The sequence below is a fragment of the Diabrotica undecimpunctata genome, chromosome 1, assembly GCF_040954645.1.
Source record: "Diabrotica undecimpunctata isolate CICGRU chromosome 1, icDiaUnde3, whole genome shotgun sequence".
In the NCBI taxonomy this organism is placed as follows: domain Eukaryota; kingdom Metazoa; phylum Arthropoda; class Insecta; order Coleoptera; family Chrysomelidae; genus Diabrotica; species Diabrotica undecimpunctata.
In genome coordinates this window covers 151356249-151374260 of record NC_092803.1, presented here as the reverse complement: position 1 = coordinate 151374260, position 18012 = coordinate 151356249, and the positions used below count along the sequence as shown (strand labels likewise).

The following is an 18012-nucleotide window of genomic DNA, read 5'->3' as shown; positions in this document are numbered from 1 at the left end:
ACGTTCATCATTATGGCGGACGAAATTCCTCCCTACCGGCCACCAGATCCCGACCCTAATATAAGTCAAAATCTGTCTCAAAATAATGCAATAGAGAAAGTAAACACTAAAGAAAAAAGTTTATATTCTGAATCAGATTTGGGGTCCTTTGAGATCTTTGTTCAGGGTAAAAATAGTAATGTGGGTATCTATTATATCCTAAGTATTGCCAAGACTATCTTTAATTTAAAAGAGATTGCTAAGTTTGATAGAAAGGAAAAAAAAATAGAGTTGGGGTAGTATTCAAGGACAGACAATCTGCCAATTCGTTTATCCTTAGGAAGGATTGGGAAGAATTAGGTTATGAGGTTTTCATTCCCACTCATCTTATCTCTTGTAAAGGTATTGTCAGGGAAGTTTTTAAATCTTTGTCAGAAGAGGAAATGAAAATGTCAACTTCTACTAATCTACCCTTTTGTAGATTTATCTCTGTTAAAAGAATGAATAGAAAAGATTATGCAAGATAATTCAGAAACCATTTTCATCCCTACAGGTACTATCTTTTTAACTTTTTCAGGAAATAATATCCCCAAAGAAATTGAAATTTATGGTCTGCCTATGAGGGTGATACCCTTTGTTAGTCCAGTTCTCCAATATCACAACTGTCTTTTATATGGGCATTCTGTTTCTCAATGCAAGGAAAAAAACAGATGTGTTACATGTGGTGCAAATCATGATTCTCCCTCGTTTGTAGGGTGCAGTAGGTTTTGTATGTTCTGTAAAACACCAGATCATGACTCCAGACATCCCAAAGAGTATTAAGGTACTTATGTCGTTTGCCAACTTATCCTATTATAAAGCTAACCAAAACATTCCAAGGGAAACATCTAGCCCAAAGTTGAATATTAAGGATTTTTCTAATCTTGTAAATAATCTATCCCTGCTAATAGCATTTCAGTTCAAGAGAGGAGATCAGTTGCTACATCCCTGTCTTCAAATTCTGTTTCCTACAGTCAGATTACAAAATCCTCTTCATCAAAAAGGAAAAGACTTTAAATGTAGGCTTTGATTAAAGTTCTCATTCTAAAGTATTGAACAATCCTCATGGAAGATCCCCCAAAGAAGCTCCTAGTCACTTTATAAATAACTCTCAGACCCAAAGAGATTTAAACCAGGCTATATTAATGCTGAATCAAAATCACAGGGATATGGTTATGACATTTATTGGTGAATTGATTAATACAAATTATAGTTCTCCTAAGGATCATGTTGGATTAAATGTAGAGATTGGTAATCATAAAAACAAAAGTGTATCACATAATGCCATAAGTACTAGTCAGGAACGAGGAGGGATGGAGGTATCTGGGTCTGAGGACTCAGAATACTGATTCCCCTCTCGTCTTGACCTAGTACACACGTGTTTTTAACATTTTATATTTTCCATCATTACGCCCCACTAACTATTATACAATGGAATATAAGATCTTATAATACCAATGTTGATAACTTAAAAGTCCTTATAAAGACTATAACCCTGATATTGTCCTCATTAGTGAGTCTTGGCTATCTAACCAACACATAATTAGATGCAGAGGATATCACATTATCAGAAAGGATCGAGGTGATGGATATGGGGGCTTAATTACCCTTATCAAATACAATATAGATTTTCGGGATATTCATATTAACAATCCTGGTTTTAATTCAAATGTTCAATTTCAACTAACCTTTTTACCCAAGTATAATTTAAATATGTATTGTCCTTTGGACAATCTCATTTCCAAAACATGCTGATCTTCTTTGGTCAACTCGATCAACAAACCTATACTTATCATGGGTGATTTAAATTGTAATCATAGAGCATGGGGAAGCTTAAGAGATAGTGTTAATGGCAGAAATATTTTGCAAACTGCAGATCTTAAGTTATTTTTTTTAATGATGGTTCTCCAACAAGATTGGTTCGTCCTGGTGACAGCAAATCAGTAGTTGACTTATCATTGGCTTCGATAGATGTGGCACCTAAAATTGGTGGATGGGCATCTATTCTAAATACAGGATCTAGTGATCATTTTCCCATTCTATGCCATATCTGTATCCCAACACAGGACAATAATCAGGTTTCTAAAAAAAGAAATTTCAAAAAGGCTGATTGGTTTTCTTTTCATGAAAATCTAGAGTGTATTTTCTCATCGTTTTTAATTGAGGACTATAAAAATTGTATCAAATATAATATCATCAGTGGCAGACACATCAATTCCTTAGACCTCCTCTCACAACAACAAATATCACATTCCATGGTGGGATGATTCATTGCTCATATAATACAAAAGAGAGTTTTAGCTATTATTATATTTAAAAATTTAGTGTTGAAAACTATATAGAGGCTAAAAAATTCATAGCGAAAGCTAGAAAATTTCTAAAATTAAAGCGAAAAATAAGCTTTAGATCCTTTTGTAGCAAACTAATAGAAAAACTCCCCTTAAAGATATTTGGAATAAAATTCACAAGGTTTCTGATAGTAAATTGTCTCTTTTATCTCAATTGCCACCTGAGGAGGTAGCCCAGGAAATTTTAACATCTCTCTCACCTATTTCTGGAGGCTTTGAATTTCTTTTCAGTCCTCTGCAGTATTCTGAGAATCTCATATCATTTAATGAATATCACAATATTCTTCTTTCTAAAACTGATTCTACTGTGGGTGCAGATCAGGTTTCATACTCTCATGTTAAAAAATTTACCGTACTCTGGATCATTACTCTTAATTCAATTCCATAATTAATGTATCCGGAATGGACAGGTTCCTATCTCGTGGAAACAAACGGGCATATTAGAATACAACTTTAATCTATCTTACAATTAGTTCTTAGTAATTATATTTCAAAAAGGGAATCGTAAAGTTAATCCTTCGAACGTAAGAATTAGAGGTCATGCAATTAAATGGGTGGATACAGTGAAATATTTAGGGATAGGTATTCAAAAAAACCTTAAGTGGAAATCATACGTGGATTTAATAAAATTAAAAGTAAGTCGTAGCTTGAATGTAACGAGAGTTTTATGTGGAACATATTGGGGTAGTGATCCTAAAACTCTCCAGATAGTTCATAATGGTTTGATACAGAGTCTTTTAGATTATGGATGTCAAATATTATTGGATTGTCCTAAGGCGCTAATCAACAGGTTAGATAAATTACAATATAAGAGTATTCGTATCATAACCGGATGTATGAGATCTACCCCTATCCATGCATTTTTAGGTGAAAGTGGTCAAATTTCTTTCAAGTACAGATGGGAATGGCTTAATTCTAAATTGCTCCTAAAAATCTGATGCTAATTAATAATCCAATAATTTCTGTCTTGAATCAATTATAGATATTAATGCAATCAAATCATAATTACTGGAATAAAGAAAGTAAAAAAGAATATCAATTAACTTCTATCCCTATTAGGAATGTGCAATCTAATAAAGGGATGAACATGCATTAATTCAATTTCAAAGAATCTCACTTGACAATCCACTTCACACTATAATCTTTACAGATGGGTCAGTTGATATTAAGAGCTCAGCAGGATTTGGTATTTTTTGTCCTGACTTTGAATACTCATACTCTAGTAAACTCCCTACGCAGACTAAAGTTTGCATTGCAGAGATTATTACAATTAATCATGCGGTTCAATTTATCTTGGAAAAGGATATAAAGAGAACTAAACATACCTCTATCATTACCAAAAGGGGCATTATAGAAGTCAATTAACAGAACATCAGTATTATTCTGGCATGGATTCCAGGGCATTGGGATATTAAGGGAAATTGTGTTGCGGACAAATTGGCAAACATAGGAAGATCACTAAAAATGTCAGCCAAAGTTAAATGGCATTATTCAAACTACTTATTTTATATTAAAAAGGTAATTTGGACTCGCACAAGAATGGAATTCAAACATATCAAAAGGGTCGTTTTATAGTAAAATAGTCAATAAATGAAATAAATCACCATGGTTCAATCAATTTTCTTATAAAGACAGAAGGAATATCACCACAGTAATTAGAATGAGAACAGGACATTGTTCCACTCCAGTTCATTTATTCCGCATAGGTATTCGGGACAACCCATACTGTGAATGTGGTCAAATTGGATATCTAAATCATATTATCCTAGAGTGTCCAGTAAACATTTTTCCAAATTTTGACCTCTACAAAGAATTGGTTAAAACAAAACTACAAACTCCTATAGAGATTTGCTCTCTCCTATCCAATCTTAATCCTCAAAGACTAAATTTGTTGATTATTTTTCTTAATCCAGCCAAAATCAATCTATAATATATATTTCTTTCTTATATTCTACTATAACATAACCTTACAAATTCCTCTTTTTTTACACCTGGGTTCTCTGACTATCATCCGTTGGTAGAATTTCTGGTATGTGTTCAGCTTGGTTGCTACCCTCAAGCAAGAAAAGTTTTATCCTGTGTTGTATTGTCTTTTCTATACTAACTGTTTGGCCCAAGAAGAAGTTTCAACATAGTGTGCATTCAATATAAAATAAGTGTTATATGGGGATATTCGATTGTCTAGAGCAAGTTGAGAATATCCTACCTGAATTAGCTGGGCAAATTTCCCCTGGGATACTACCCAATAAAAAAGAAGAAGACTGTTACATGTTGAAATGAAACATCAAAACTTTTGGAAATGTTAATTAAATTTTAAAATTATTTGCACTTAACTAATATGACAATTAGCTAATCCATTAAACTTATAATTTCATTTATTTACAATTTTTTACTTTGTCATGAAAGCAAATTTTTGATTAATGAAAAATGTCTATTTTTACTTGGAAAAATTTTAACAAAAAGTATCTTATATCACTCTGGCTGATGTATTTCCTTTAAGAAAGTTTGGGATCGGAATTGAACCAAAACACTGCAAACAAGATACAACTGTGTCCTACTCAAGCTGGGATTGGTCTGAAGTGACCATACAAATTAGACAATTCCTATTTGGGCTTCAGATTATCCTGGATGACAAGAAACTGCAATCTTCAAAACTCGGCCTCCCAAACGCTCCTGCTTAAAACCATGTCTACCTCTAAAATTGTTGTAGCGCTACTTTACAAATCTCCCATATAGGGCACAACACAACAAATCGGTGATTAACTCAACAAATTCACAAAACAATTGCCGGCTTTGAAGAACTACACGCCGCAAACTATTTCTTTCGAATAAAAATCTTAACATTCACTTTAAATCCACATTTAACTGCTATTGTCACTTTATACTATATTTCCATGACAAAAACGAACAACACAATAACGAATTAGAAGAAAATCCGGACTAAACGATGAAACCGACTGACTTTGGCAGCGATTCAGTTAGTCAGTCATTTGGCAGTGGATATTTATTTCACGCGCAATATTAAGCGGAATCAACATCAAAGAAATACCATCCGTCTTATATAAACACATTTAAAATGATTATTATCAATCTCTTCTTCTTCTTCTTAGCCTTCTGTCGTCCATGTTTGGACATAGGCCTCTCCCAAATCCTTCCATCGGTCTCTATACTGAGCAACATATTTCCAATTTGTTCCGGCTATTCTTTAAACGTCATCAACCCATCTCATCTGTGGTCTTCCTCTTGGTCATTTACTTTTGGAAGGTCTCCATTTATTATCAATCTCAGCGACGCAAAAACATTGAAAATATTTTCGGTGTTTTAATACATATGAGAGAAAAATGGAAATGCTACAAATTCTGCCTGATATTCATCAATGATCTTCTCTGCGAGGGTTTGTAGTCTATGGTTAAGTATACTGATAAATATTTTATAGTCACAACATAGCAGGTAGATTCCCTTATAGTTTTGACTGAGGAGTTTATCGCCCTTTTAATGGATTAAGCAGGTAGTACTCTTTTTCCTCTCTCTTGCCTTTTTTTCTTATCTCCATATTCTATGTATGACCCTATATATTCATTTCGATATTTCTCTTCCTTCCAACTTGATTTTTCTTTGTTATTGTTATTTTTCTGCAGTTTGATTGTTCTTTCAATCTCTTTGATCGGCTTTATCTCCTTCTCTTTATTTTCCGCTTCTTCCAATAGTTCATGTTTTTTGTGTTCTACATCATTATTGTGAGAATTTTCGGTCAGCAGTTTTTCAAAATATGTTTTCCAAGTTTCTTTATTTTTTAGTGATAGTGGTTATTTCGCCATTTTTATTACTGCGCATATTAGTTTTTGGTTTATATCCTTGTTTTATTTGTTTGATAAATTTATACGCATTTTGTGTTTTGTCTTCTCTGAAGTTTATTTCCATGTCCATTAACTGTTTGTTTATGCGTTTTCTCTTTTTATGTCTACACAGTTTATCAACTATTTACCTTTTGTTTTTAAATACCATTTTTCTTCATTGAGTTAGTCTAGTCAAATATATTTTATGTGCTTCATTTCTTTTTTTTTAATGTCCCTTACCTTCATTATCAAACCCTTGGTCATCTTTCCTTTCTTTAGTTCCTAGCATCAATTTTGCTGCAGTTAATGTGGTTGTTGTTAAGTCAATTTGATTTCTAACAATTTTAACTTTTCTGTCGGCAGGTGAGTTCCAGGTGTATAGCCTTCTAGGATGTTGTTTGAAGAAGGTGTTAGCTACTAACAACTAAAACATTCTTAAAAAACTGTATTCAACGTCATAAAAATTAGTTTGCAGACGTCTGTATATGCTTTTCTGTGATCATAGCGCCATATATCGCTAATTGCAAAAAAATTCAAACAAATTTGTTTACTTTGCACGTAGAATCCTAATTCGCAATAAAAAATGTGGTTTTTAATTTAAGATTTTAAAGTTGCTCCACGCCCCTTCCCCACAGAGAGGGGCGGATGGTCGTGTTTCATGCTATTTGATAGATTTTATAAAATATTGAACACTACTTTTTAGTTTTTCATTTGGAAGTGTATTTTTTGAGATATTAGACATAATCTTCCTAGGGTGTCACGATCACAAATCGTTTTTCCGATTATAGCGCCATCTATCAACATTTCGAAAAAATTTTTTTGTGAGAGGTACCTACTTCTTTGTGATGAATCCAAATCTGCAATAAAAAAATTGAGGTTCTCATTTAACATTGGGAAGTTGCCCCTCCCCGCTCTGGTGGTGTAGCTGGGGGGCCGTGTTTAGTTTCATTCGATAGATTTTTGAAAATACTGAAAACAGTTTTTTTATTTTTAAGTGCATTTCTTAAGATATTAGACCGTTTTCATAATTTCTAGGTTGGACTTCCTTTTAGGACTAAAAGTTGTTTATTTTTGCATTAGTAGTCCAAATCTGCAATAAAAAAAAATGAGGATTCCTATCTAAAATTTTAAAGTTGCTCCCTTCACCAGACACCACACCCTGTATAATAAATAATGATATTAAAATGATCAGCCGGAACTGAATTGACGCTTTCTTGAAAAGAAATTTACAGATACGCAGTCGGAACAGACTGTCAATATCACTCAAAAATAATCTTCGAAATCTCAATGTTTAATAAGATTTTTAGAAACTCAGCATTTTAATAAACATCCTTTTAAATAAACAATTTTAAATAATGAATATTCGTTAAGTTTCCAAGATGTTACGGAGTTTGATACACTTTTCGAAGTATTCATTAAATCGAGAAGTTCGTTAATAGTGTTTTATTTTATAATACATAACGAAATCCCAATAGTCTTCAATGTAAATTCTATAAAAACTTGACAGCCATATCGTGAAATTTGTGTTTTTCTTGGTTTCATTATAGCTCTTCTGAAATAATTAAAAATTTTATTAAAGATCGGTGCAATCAGACATTTCAACGGTCAAAAGACCAAAAGGAGAAAAAAGCAAGCAAAAAGGTTATTTCAACCTTTTGCTTGCTACGTAAAAAGGTTACTTAAACTTTTACTTTCTCCGCAAAAATACTCTTAGAGCTTCAGAAAATTGAACTCAAAATAACAACATCTGTTATCTTTAGACACTCCGCTTGTTCAATGTTCAATATTCCAACCACACTACTAAAAGCATCGATATACAAAGACGTCTCCGACAAGGCTGTGTCATGTCTCCATTGCTTTTTAACTTATACTCTGAATGTAGAGTCAAACAAGCATTAGATGGCGCCGAAATTGGTATAAAGATAAATGGTAAATATATTAACAATATCAGGTATGCAGACGATACCCTTCTGATAGCAGAAAAAATGGAAGACTTTCAGAATATACTTAACAGAGTTAATAATGCAAGTGAAGCAATGGATCTGACAATAAATCTTCAAAAAACTAAAATAACGGTAATTAGCAAAACCGATGAAAATTGTCGCATTGACTTAAATAACACTCAATTAGAATAAGTTTACAAATTCAGATACTTAGTAGTAGTACTAAATGATAAGTGAGATCCAGATATAGAAATAAAAACACGAATAGAACAGGATAGGAACATGTATCTACAATTGACGGAAGCTTATTATCTATAATCAAAAACTAAGCTTAGATATCCAAATTGGAGTTATTAAATGCTACGTTTAGTCAGTCCTTCTGTGGGGAGTTGAAGCCTGGACATTAAAATGAAATACCATGAGACGGTGAAGCCTTTGAAATGTGGCTTTACCGCAGAATGCTCAGAATATCATATTTACAACACATTACGGATCGAACAGTATTAAATACCCTAAAGAAGAGAGTTAGAACTTATAACAACGATTAAGAAAAGAAAGACCTTGTACCTAGGTCACATACTAAGAAATGACAAGTATAACCTGCTACGATTAATAATTGAAGGGAAGATAGAGGACCGAAGGGGAGTAGGCAGAAGAGCCATGTCATGGCTTCCCATAGTAGAGCTTGTACGGGCATGGACGTTCAACAATTACCAAGAGTGGCGCACAATAGTAAGAAAGAAGAAGTAGAAACCTAAGTGTGAGTGGACGAACCGATAACAGACGGTTAAATGAGGCTAATTTGAATGCTTAAAGACCCGCTACAGGACCGAAACTTTCCAGAGAATATCATATTTTCAAATTACATTTCTTTGGACATGTATTGGAATGCAGATGACTCGAGAAATGTGAGATTACCGATGGGTCCAGATTATCCATACGTTCCCCGTATGGTCGTGGACGAGTTTGAAGAGGAGATGGTGAATGATATGCTTTCTGCCGCTGACAGGTACATAAATGAGATACTGCAAAATTATACCATATGCACCATTTATTAGAGAAAACTTTACACTGATGCATGACAATGCACTCCCTCCTACCGCCGGCATTGTTAATAATACTTAAATGAAGTTTATATGACCCACATAGCACAGTTAGTATATAGACCCGATTTAAATCTCAGCGAGCATATTTGGGACATGATTAGTAGAAGTATTCAAAGCCGAGTACCTGCTACTCTTAGCTTAAGTCAGCTAAAAGTGGCACCTTTAGAGGAATGTGGCACTTTTAGAGCAATGTGAAGCAATTCCACAGAATGATGTGTTATACTTAGTTAACAGTATGCCCAGAAGAATGAATGCTGTTATATAGGCTCGTGAACTTAATCATCATCATCAGTGGCATTACAGCTCGTTATGAGCCAAAGCCTTTTTCAGAACAATCTTCCATTCGCCCCTGTCTCTGACAACTCTTCTCCATGCTTTACCTCCAATGGATTTTAGATCATCCTCTATGTTATCTTGATACCTAAGTTTTGATCTTCCTCTGGTTCGTCTTCCAACTGGTCCTCTTCGGTCGAAAATTTTTCTGATCGTTGCATTTTCATCTCGCTTAATTACATGTCCTACCCATCGAAGGCGTGCTAATTTAATATATTATACAACGTCAGGTTCCCCAAAACTTCTATATAACTCAAAGTTGTAGCGCCTACGCCACAAACCCTGTTCTTGGATTCCTCCATATATTTTTCTTAGAATTTTTCTCTCGAAATGTTTAAGCAATTCTTGGTCGTTCTGTGTAAGTGACCACGTTTCAGATCCGTATGTTAACACTGGCCTTATTAGTGTTTTATATATGGTAACTTTAATTTTTCTGGGTAGTTTTGGGGCCATATGTTTCCTCAAGCCATAATAGCACTTATTGGCAAGCACTATTCTTCTTTTGAACTTAATACGAGGTATTAATTAAATCACGAAGTAATTTGCATTGGTTTCCTTGTTATTTTTATTTTGTTTCTGAAGACAATTAAATAGGTACTAATTCGTCTTATTTTAATTTTTTTTGGTATTAATTTGTAAGTTTGTGAGTACATCTTTAATTAAAAGTTTTTCGTACGCATTTCCTGTCTAAAATATACTTTATCAGTATACTCTATCAGAGCATACCAAATGTTGATAAAAGTTACAATAAAAAATAAAGCGTGTTTCGAGAATTTTATCAAAAATGGTGAGTGTACACATATAAAGTAAATGGTTTAAAAATAATTACATTTTATAAAATTATTATAAAAATGTATATAACACGAGCCAAGTTACTTCATTGCTCTGAAGAAATCACACAAATCAGTGAGTGGTAACTGCTTATTTCCAACCATAACGAATTATTTTTCACTATAAATACATAAATAAATATTTAGATGAAAAATGTGTTTTTGCCGAAGTCAAATTAAAAAAAAAAGCTATTACCAAGTCAAGCCTTAAGTAAGTACTGTCCTGTGGTATACAAAATTAATGTTTAAAACCACAAATTTTTGTTAACTAATTATACTATTAGTAGCCTGCGGTTTATTAATTTTGCAGGTGTGCTCTTGAAAACCAGAGCTAATATGCACTTTAGTGCATATTCATGTACGTTTCGGGATGTTCTTCAGCTGGTATTTTCAGAAGTCTAAAATCGTACTTTCTCCTAATGGAAAGTATATTAATTTTAACAGGAAAATTTAATTACAAGAACTGCAGATACTTCATAAAAGTTAAGAGTAGAAAATTTACTCTGTGGCATCACTAATAACGTCCGGGACATTATTAAATAACGAATGATGGTAGAACGAAAGCAGGGGGCTTGCGCTAGTGATACGTTGTTAGCCAGGCAAAGAGAATTCTCCTGTTTCAGTCGTTGTTCAACACGGTTTCAGGCGTTTTCAGCGCCCGTTTGCTCACTGAGAGTGTCGTCACGCCCACTATTTCGCACTGCTCGCCGGGATATCAAAACAAAACAAAACAAAACGTTGGTTCGGCGGGGTGATCTTCGCAGGATTAGAGGTAAAGGATTATTTTCTCTAAAACAGACGGTACGTGTTAGTTTTTTTTTAAATTTGATGTATAAAAAAATTTTAGTGATTACAATTTTAAATTTAAATAATATATAAGAAGATATCATATAATAGTACTAGAAGCAACTGGTTCTTTAATTTTGAAAAATTTTTAAATTGAACCACATACTTTACACATTAATGTGTGAAAATCATGCAAAAATTTACATAGGACACACCACGAGAAGTTTAAAAAAACGCATACTAGAGCATCTAAACATAACCCGAATATAAATCATTGTCTTTTCTAACATTTAGTGAAACAATATCCAGCAATTTAATTCAGTTAAATAATCTTCAACCATTCTAACTTTTGAAACTTTAGGTTAATGTCTCCGTTTAAGACTAAATTGCGTATTTTTTTCACTCAAAACTGACTTTATCTGAAATTAAAAAAAAAATATCTAGTATTTCTCCTGTCAATAATATAATTATGGAAATTTAAATTTTAACGATACTTCTGTATAAAAATGCCATATATACTGGAAAATATATGGGTTCTTTCACTTTGAGTATTCACGAATGGATAATAAATGTATATTAATTGTTTTATTAATTTCCGAACAATAGAATAAGAAATATTATACTCTTTTCTTATTAACCTATTCCAGGTGACGCATTTATTGTTCCTTGCTTTCCAGTATGTTTTCTAATAATTAATAGTACTTTTCATTATTTTTTTGAATATTTTTTGTAAAAGGAGAATCGTAAAGCATTCCTGATAAAACGAATTGTTATTCTACTATTTTTTCTAGTTTTCCGTAGATCATTAACTTTAATTCGTCAACACGTCAATTTTTTAAAATAAAAATTCATTTTTGATAGCAAAATATATTTTGAAAGTTAGAAGTTAGTAATTATTTGCAATCATTTGTTTGACAGCAAATATATAGAATAACGTTCATTTTAGCCCAGTAAAAGGTTTTTTTGATTGAAAAATAAACTTCTTGTTCTGGTGTTTTACGGTTTCAATATTTAGAGCATTATCTGCCATTTTCATTGGTTATGTGAAGTCTGCCTTTCTCTGCTTTCTTGAACATAGTCTCCATCTTCTTTATTCTACACCAGTTCCTTGTCTCGAAGAGTTGTTTGTGTTCAAAACCACTTTGCATTATATTATCTCTATTAGTGTTAATTTTATGAAGATGAAGACTGGAAAAGTTTTCTCTCAGTTTCAGCTCGACGTAGTACTTCTTGGCTTGTTACGTGATCTGTCCATGAGATTCGAAGAAGTTTCGGTAATGCCCACTATGACCACAATTGACTATGCAAAGTCGTAGATTAGGAGGAGTCTCTCTTTCATAGAGATATTTGATAAATTTAAGGAATGCAGTTCTCGCTATTGATACTCGGATCTGCATTTCTTCCTCGTAGTAGTACCACTTGATTTTATTTCTGTTAATTTTCAAAAGATAATGCTTCATATCGTTCATTTTGTTATTCGCTAGTATGATTGTGTCATCGACTAAACGGAGATAATTTATGAACATTTTATTGACAATATTAGACAACATAACATTATAAATTTACGCGTTCTTTTGCTATTGCTTCTAGTATAAGTTTTCTATTATTCGTATGCCACTCGAATCAATTCCAATTTTGTTAGTCTTCCACGAGTGGTTGGTGTTGTCTTTTTGGTAACTGACACTGTCGTCACAAAAATACGTCTTTTATCTGGTCGTAATATTTTTGAGTTAGCAGTTGTATACACTATATTAGTGCTTCTGTAGTTCCTAACTCGTTTTTTATAATGTAGACCAGAATGGATCTGTATTGAGGTGGATATGAGAAGTGATATTGGGATTATTGCAGAAGAAGTTGTGTGACAGCTTCAGTAATAATAATTGACTTATCCTTCCTCTCAAATAGGTCGGAAATATTAATAAAAAAATTAAAATATTTAAAAATTACTAAAAACATCGATTTTTTCTACTTTCTTTGCTTATAACTTTAAAACAATTCATTTTGCAGCAAAGTCGTAATGAACTAAAATAGCTGTGTTTAATTTTTCTATAGGATACGACTGGCTAAACATGTTTTAATTTATTACTATTGTTGCAAAATACCAATAAATATAAAAAAATATTGGAAACCAGGACTTTTCTTATTCAATGTTTTTTATCCATTTGAATTGTATCTAGGGCCTTTATAATTAGCATAGACAATCTTTATAATATAATAGAACAGCCCACCAAATTTGATTAAAATCTATGTATTGGAGTTAGGAAAATAATTTTGCAATCTCATTAAAAAAAAATTTCTTTAAACTCTTGCAAAAAAACTAGACCATATAGAAGTTTGCCAATTTTTTTTAATTATAAAAAAGCACTTTGCCTATTCAATGTAATTTATGGAGAATGGAAATCGGATTATTTGGGCTACTTTAGAAATGTTTTAAAATTATAAACCATTTTTTGGCTTATAAACAAATAAAATATCTCAATGACTATTGTTAATTATTAAATTAATTCAGAAAACGGCGTTGGAAAACACTCAACAGGACACTTCTTTTAAAAGAAAAAAAAGTTAATTTCCCAGCAGTGATTCCTGAGACACAACCGGTCAAAGTTGAACGGCATTTGCGACGAAGTTATATACAATAGGATGGTAATCTTTGAACCATTTCTTTTTTCTTCAGGAGCTCTCTCTAGATAAAATTTTCATATTTTAAGATATTTATAATATTTATTATAATAATTAAAGCGATCGGTATTCTGATCCGGAAAATTTAATTTTAAAGTACAAAATCGGTATATTTAAAAATTTTCTCGGTTTTTAATAGAGCAATTTTTTTTAATACAACGTAACTCGAATGGAGACACCTAAAAAACGTATTACCCCAATTCCTAAAGATGCTTTAGTCTTGTTATAGATAAATAAGTTTATTTCTACTCCAGTCGTCAGAGTCGAAAATGCACCTGAACCTCTAAAAACTGTAATAATCTGAATTTTGCTGGGAATGTTAATTTTAAGACCCCAAAAATATGCAAAAAAGTTCACTACTTCAACCATTCGGTTTCCCCCTAAAACTCCCTCTCATAGGGGAGAAAACGGAAAGATCAATTTACCAAGAATCTGTACGCCGTAGAAAAAAATGTTTCAATTAAAAAATGTAGTTAAAATATTGTTTTAACAAAATGTCAGTTAGGCGCGTGAAATTAATTTTAAATAAAATTTGTATCGACTCGACGGTAAAAATTCGATATCTTTTAATGGTTTGTCAATTGATAAAAATCGAAATGCGTTTTATAGGTAAATAGCGCAGATCTAATGCAATCTTTGTATTTTGCTGCAAATAACGTCTCTTTCTATAAATCTGTTAAATAAAACGTTGCGCGATTTTTGCTATTTCGTACGATTCTCATGAGATCAATAAAATTTATTAGTTCTATGGACCGGTCGCTTCAATTTTTAGTGTCTAATTTTTAAAATAAATATGCCATATATATATATATATATATATATATATATATATATATATATATATATATATATATATATATTTAAACCTAGAGCTAACATTAATACTATTATAAAAATTAATATTAAACTCACCAGTCTTCCGGGTTGAATGGCGTTGATTTTCATTGTACCGAGCTTTCGACATCCTCCCTGATGTCTTCTTCAGGGCTTCCGAGGTGTCAGTCTCCCGAACCCCCAGACACTACTACACTGATCAACACAGTAATGAAGTGAATATTGATCAGTGTAGTAGTGTCTGGGGGCTCGGGAGACTGCGACCTCGGAAGCCCTGAAGAAGACATCAAAAAGGATGTCGAAAGCTCAGTGCATGAAAATCACTCTTTTATATATATATATATATATATATATATATATATATATATATCTACGGCATAAAGTGGACTCCGCCCATGTTAAAATTCAGGTTCAAGTGAGCTCCGTGGTCAAGTGGCCACCGATATACGGAGCTCACTTGACTATTCCATAATATTGGCTCTGTCGATTCGTCAACATGTATAGTTTCACAATTTTTAAAAATTTTGTGGAGCCCCTAATTACCCCTGTATCATGAATGTATATCGCTTAGTTCACGTGTATATATTATAGGGGTCGTTCAGATCTTGTTCCGTGTATATTGGAACCATACGTATATCGGTTTAAGTAAGCTCTGATAATTTGGCAACTATGGGATTAAGCCGTTTATTTCCAGCGTATATTCTAAACGGTTCATATAGACTCCTTACTTTTGTTATCATTCATATGCATTACAGTATGTAACAGATATGTGTACTACCAAATACCTGTTTTTGGTAGGTACTTGCTTTTCTAAAAATAGATTTATAGATACAAAAGGATTTCATTACCAAGTTGGATGTGTTTTTTCATATGCGAAAATTTCCTAATGTATTTTGTTAACGTGAGTATGTCTTTATACGTTTTATTTAAGAATCCGGTTAATAAGAACTTCTTTTATTTCATCCATTGTTTCATGATATCTTATATACAGCTTTTTTATTATTTTAATTCTTCTATTTAATTATTTTATTTTTTTCTGGATTCTATTTCTTATTATTCTATTTTTTAATTCTGGATAGAAGGATATCTCAAAATAAATATTTAAGTGCTAAAATAGATATTTTTTTGTTAAAATGGGTAGTAGTGCATAAAAAAGGGAAGAATGATTAATTTTTCTAACATGAATTATACCACTTCACCAATATTACATATTTCTGAATGTTTTATCTCGTATTTAGGAGTAATATGTAATCAATATAAGTGGAGTTAGTGTCAAATTTGCAATGATCTTTATAAGTAATAGCTTACTGACTGTACTTTACATGTTCAGTTCACATAAATAAACCTTGTCCCTTCAAAAAGAGCGATTTGAACGGTAAAGTTAACTAAGAAAGTGCGATAAGTCTTGTACCACCCCAGATGCACACAAGTTAACCGGTGTTTGCAGGCAAGAGTCCTCCTGGCAGATTTAAGGAAGATAACTACCATAAGGAAGTTCCGTTCGAGGGATCAGATGGAGAGGAGCAGCTTATTTTTGTTTGTATATCTTGCAGATGTGTTGATATAGCCAGTTTTTCCTTGATTCTAGTCATAAAATGGGCTGGTATTCGTGGAGTGGATGTCACGAATCTGGACTTTATTTTTTTTGCTCTCTAGCTACTTATCTTCGGATATTAGGTGGATTGATAGCTACGATATTGTAGAGCTTATGTATGGATGTGAGTCTTAATATTCCCTGAATTTGGCTGACTAATTTATAACTAAATATTTTATAAGTTATTTAAATAACTATTTATAAGCGGCATTTAGATTAACAAATACCACTCCTCATACCTGATATTTTTCGTACTTCTCTTCGCTGTGTTGGGCAAGATTTAGTATTTGTGACATATATGATCTAACCTGTCATATATAGCCACTTTTGTCTTTTAATTTGCATTTTTTACTTCTATTATCGGTTTATATTAAGGATCATGTACAGAAGTATTCTGTATAGCTGACAAAATAAATAGATATATTGGCCGATAACTTTTGTGGTCGTTGGAGTTTTTGCCAGGTTTAAGCAAGGCAACAACTTTGTCTTTCAGTCGTGTTCTAGTTCACCTACGAATCGGACGTGCCTATCGACAAAGCGGAACGAAATTAAACTGTTTTCGTTTAAAAATTGTGTTTTTATAAATCTGCAGATTAGGTGTAAAAATAAAATTAGATTGTGAGTTTTAAGAACAATTAAATGGACCAGTTAGTCGGGGGGAAACCCCCAGACGACCCAGTGCCCCCAGATATACGTCAAAAAAATACAAATGATATACAAACAACAACAGCAATGACCATCGATAACGATAACACATCGAAAGAAAGACAGGAGTTTTTGTATGTAAGTACTGATTTAGGCCCGTATCATATTTATGTTGAGAATAATTCGGTCGAATTTAAAGGTAAATTAAATGCTCTTAAAATCGGAGATATTATTCTTTCTAACTTTCCGGAGATAGACAATAAAATTATAAGTATCGATTCTATAGGTCGGAATAGGGTTAGGATCAAGTTAAAGGATTATAAATCAGCAAATTTTCTAATAAATAATAAAAACGAAAATATTTTTGTTAAAAATAACTTTGTATTGTATATCCCAAAATTTATTCTCCATAGACAAGGTGTTATTAGAGATATAGAAAAAGATTTTTCAGAGGCGTACATAAAAGATAAAATAAGACAATTTGATCAACATTGCACTTTTGAAGTATCTAATGTCAAAAGAATAAAACGTAAAGTAGAAAAAATTACGGATGAAGGTAAAATAGTAGAATATGTACCCACAAAGTCTTGCATTGTTATTTTCAAATCACAAATCTTACCAAAATATATTTCTATTAATAAAGTTATCAAGGAGGTAGAGCCGTATAACCAGAAAGTATTATTATGTTATAACTGCCTCCGTTTTGGTCATCTGGGAGGTCAGTGTCGAAGTAAACCAAGATGCAGCAAATGTCAGGAGTCCCATACCACACAAGATTGTAAAAATTCAGATTACATACCACGGTGCTTTAACTGTCAAGGAAATCATCTTACTACTAATTTGTCTGCTTGTCCAGAATTTAAAAGACAAAAAATTGTAAAGGAAACCATGAGCTCTTGCAATATTAATTTCTTTGATGCAAATAAACAGGTCCCAAAAAATACGTACGCAAACATAGTCGCTCATAATACTTCTGCCATGGAAAGTGGTCAAATATCCTCGACAAATTATTCCCAACGGCCTCAATCTGGACCTACCCCTTCTAGTACAATACAGTATC

The 18012-nt window shown here is 32.5% G+C and overlaps 1 protein-coding gene across 2 annotated transcripts in view; it reads left to right on the top strand.

Moving 5' to 3' along the window:
- Window positions 1-11005: 11005 nt before the first annotated feature.
- The window catches only part of LOC140432373 (uncharacterized), a 309037-nt gene continuing 302030 nt past the window's right edge, over window positions 11006-18012 (top strand). Inside the window, exon 1 of one of the 2 annotated variants that reach the window (XM_072520226.1) lies at window positions 11006-11186. The gene's annotated coding sequence lies outside the window, so the exon portion shown is untranslated. Of the gene's footprint in view, window positions 11216-18012 lie in introns of both variants that reach the window. The other variant, XM_072520225.1, reaches the window with a different exon arrangement.